The sequence below is a fragment of the Topomyia yanbarensis genome, chromosome 2, assembly GCF_030247195.1.
Source record: "Topomyia yanbarensis strain Yona2022 chromosome 2, ASM3024719v1, whole genome shotgun sequence".
Lineage (NCBI taxonomy): Eukaryota > Metazoa > Arthropoda > Insecta > Diptera > Culicidae > Topomyia > Topomyia yanbarensis.
The window spans coordinates 378,006,700-378,010,845 of NC_080671.1; the positions used below are offsets into that span (position 1 = coordinate 378,006,700).

At 41.0% G+C, this 4,146-nt stretch overlaps 1 non-coding gene across 1 annotated transcript; it reads left to right on the forward strand.

Annotated features, from left to right (window-relative positions):
• Window positions 1-1,225: 1,225 nt before the first annotated feature.
• Trnap-cgg (transfer RNA proline (anticodon CGG)) lies at window positions 1,226-1,297 on the forward strand. The gene has a single exon. It is a non-coding gene; the product is annotated as a tRNA-Pro (tRNA).
• The last annotated feature ends 2,849 nt before the right edge of the window (window positions 1,298-4,146 follow it).

Below are 4,146 nucleotides of genomic sequence, written 5' to 3' on the forward strand. Positions count from 1 at the left end.
GCTGCTAAACAGATTCGAAAAAGGATTCATTCCTAAACGTAGACTGTAACTACTCTCTATAATTTTTTTTCAATAAAATATGTTAATGAACCCATCTTTATCCTATATCATTTATTTGAAGTTGTTTGTAAGAGCAGCGTCTGCCATCTTTGTTCAACGTATAGATGATAGGGTAAAATTTGGGGCACTCAGTTTTGGATTCGCTTAAACATGGATATTTTACCGAAGATATTGATACCCGCTCATGTGAATTCCATAGATCCAAGATCGAGTAATTAACGTGATAGTGCGCCACCTCCTCTATAATAGGCTTGAAATATGCTCATTACCCTAAAAGATCTAAATTATTTGCACACATTCTGAAACACTATCCGACAGCACGGTGTAAGGTGCTGCTTAGTTCTACCATTACTGGCTAATCTACCCCGTTTCTTCTGTCAATAAAGCTGACAGGATTATGTTCGATTTTTTTCAAACCCCCTATCCTCAAAGAGGGGCGCACTGCGTAATACAGGTAGCTTATGACAACCTGTTCCGTTTTGCATTTACCCTACTCACTAGAAACACTTTTCGACATTTTCTGGTGTATTCGAGCAGTGCAAATTGATTCGGACACAGAGTCTCAAATTTTCAGGTGATTTTGCATACTTCCCTAAACCAAGCAAGCAAAAATCGAATAATACCCTAAGCCGAGTTCCTCGGTACATCAATCTAGTAGGTAGGTATCCCGAAAGCCAGAACCGTATATGTACCGCTCGGCGGGCCTGTAACGAGATTTGCGATAAACCCATCGGCCGGTTCAGGCATTCTTCTCGGAAAGACCACCTTGAAAGTTGACGTGAACTTACTCTGAAAGACTATTTTTTCGCCTTCCTCGTACGGTTTCGTTTGTGTGTTGGTTAGTTTGTTGCCCCAGCTGCGATTGCTGCCCCCCGATAGCGTTGCTATAGAAAACATGCTCGTAATTTGATCCGCGCTTCGCTTGTCTAGCAGGGCCCGCAAGCGAGATTTGTTTATTTATTTTTTTTTTCTTTGCCGTTCGAACACGTCACGTTGTTGGGTAGGTAGTAGGTAGATTGGTAGGTGTAGAAGTATCGGACGGACGCAGCCATACACATTCAACTTAGCACAGCCGCGTAGCACGTGGTCGAATGCGAATTGTACATCAACAGCGCTTAGTTGACGCACGGAAGGTCGTGCGCGGTTCCGATTTCAACCCGCAAGTGGCTCGTTGGTCTAGGGGTATGATTTTCGCTTCGGGTGCGAGAGGTCCCGGGTTCAATTCCCGGACGAGCCCAGCGGTTTTTTTTGTTGCTGTATAGTTCAACGTTCATTTTATTAGGTTCTTGCTATTAATCGCACAATTTATTGCGTTTCCATATTCTCGCTTGGAGTGGAATATTATTTATCAAAAAATTGTATCCGCTTGCTAGCTGGCATACCCTTTAAGAAGCTACAGGGGAAAAGAGCGAGGCATCACGAATGTCGTAACATTTATTAGCCCGCTTATATTGAAGATGACTTCACTTTTTGCATCTTTTCCAAAATTCGTATTTTTCGTTGAGTTCGCGAGGGGTTCTCATACTGGTGGTATCAAACTTACCACACAGTAAAGTGCGGGGTTGTACGCAAAAAAAAAGTGGAAAATGAAAGATGCAAAACAATAAAACAAGCATCTAAGTAAAGAGAAGCAAGAAAGAGACAGAGCTTGCGGCTACAACCTGCTAGCTACGGATGGGGGCTGTCTTGCTATTAAAATTCATCTTACGGATTGAACAAGCCTGGCTGGCTGGCTGACTGGCCTGACGTTTGGGGGAGGAGACGCTTGCTTGCGGAACTTCGAGAGGCCCTCGATATTCGAAAGGGGTGGCGGCGGCGGTACTGGTTTTCCTTTTTGGCACTGGCAGCAGAGGAAATTAAATGGGATATGAAATTTTTCAATAAAAGAATAATAACGCAGGCGATAATAAAATATTTACGATGCACGTCATCCGTTGCAGCGTTTTATTAGTATAGGCAGGCATGTAGTGATGGTGATGCGTGCCTAGCCGGAATCGCATTTTTAATGCACTTATCCAAAAAAATTATTTATGTATTGAATTTCAAGTGCGTAATGGATCGAGGCCTAGGGACTAATTCAGTGGAAGCAAAATTTTACTCGTAATATTTCCACAGCCTATCCCAAATTACCTCCGTGGGTTGGTGGCGGTGAGCTCAAGTCCCAAAGTTTTTTAATGCTTGATGATTTATAGATTGAAGCACTCAGATTCTTGATTTTTAGCAGCTCATCGGTGCTAGCTTCCGGTAGCACATGGAAGCGGAAGGGATACCATGACGACTGGTCGATAGATTTTTTTTACAACTAGATGCAGTATCCTGTGATTGTTGGTTCATTATATATCATTAAAAGAGATACTTCTGGGTTTGTATTATGAGAACTTACACCACAAATTAAAAAAAACTTTTTGCGCGACTTAGTGGAATGTCACACTATCTTTAGATAGTTTTTTTTAATTCAATTCATTTCTTTGATAAAACACGTTTGCGTAAGCTTAAAAGTCCCTTTTAAATTTTTTCCATTTTGAATCTCTTAAAACTAGGCGATTACATATTTGATTATTTTTAAAAAATGAAACTAATGACATTTTATAGATATCTTATACGCAAAAAATATAAAAATATTCGTAAGATTAGGTGGGGGGTCATTTAGTGTGTGTTCTATATAGTAATGTACTTTAGGATTTTTAGCGGGGATATTATTGGAGCAATTAATTATTAACTAAGCGAAACACTTTACAATTATACCAAAACTAGGAACAACCAAAAGGAGTGATTCATTTTATTAAGATTAGGGAGGAGAGTTAATTTTTATGACTAGTACTACTGTTGGGCATTCTTTAACGAGACCATGTATTGAACAATTAAAACTAGAAAAGACAGGGGGGCAAAAAAGTTTTGGGAAGACATTCAGGAGGGGGTGTGTGGGAGAGATGGTGGACAAAGCTGACAGGGGGAGAAAGATATTAACTTTCAGTTTGCGGCAGAGAAATGAACGGTAAGGATTACAGATTCGGACGGTCCTCATTGGGAAACATCATGTATTGGGACGCCTTGTGGTCTTCCCCGAGCCAGCATGGTTTCCTCCAACCGATTTCGTAGTACGACCCAGATGCGGATCGGAAACACACCGCGTTGGGCGTATGATGTTTGCGCTGTAGGTCCCGTGTTTGTTGGCTCAGTCGACAGAGGCGTTTCGTGTCAGCTTGAAGTCACATCAAACCATTGTTGGTGTAGGACACAGGCGGCGGAAGAGGCCACTCCTGAGATAAATAATAGGGGTAGTTGAATCTGTACATTGACGGTTTTTAGGAAGCTGTATACGAGGGACACATAGAGGAGATCGTGGCTTGCCAGTATATCTCGAATCGTGACATTGGGTGATCTTCCTCGGGCCCGAAGGGATTACAACAGATGGGATCTGGCAGAACAGTACTCGGCGTATACCCAGACAATATGTTCGATATCGTGAATACCGTTATCATAAGCGCAGATACCGCTATTTGCGAGCCCAATACGTCGGAGATGAGCGTCTAACGTGTACACGGAAAAAAATCCGTTCATAAATTCATGAACAATGAATTCATGCTAAACGATTTACGAAAACCGTGACCATGTTCCTGAAATTATGAATAATAAACCTCGTATTCATGGAACTATTTGTGATTTCTAAAAACCAGTTCGCCCCGAATATATACAAGGCGTTACATTAGAATTTGGTTGGGTTACTGTTGTTGTTCCTTGGACACGTTTAGTTTTTGTTGTGATTCTTGTTCATGATTTGGGAATACACCGTCGACAGTCCAACGTTGTTCATGATTTCAAGCGCTCATTCACGATTCTTGTGAATTCCCATGACGTTAGCAGGATTAAAGTTCACGATTTCAAGATTCTTAGTCGCCATGTTCGTAATTTCTGTTCATGTTATCGTGATATTTTAGTCATGAGAAGAGTGATTCATGTTCATGATTTCAGGATCTTTGTCACGATTTTAAATATTTTTGTCACGAGTTCTGTTATTTGTGTTTATGGTTTCAGGATCTTAGTTACGATTTTAGTAACTTCTGTTCATGTTATCGTAATATTTTA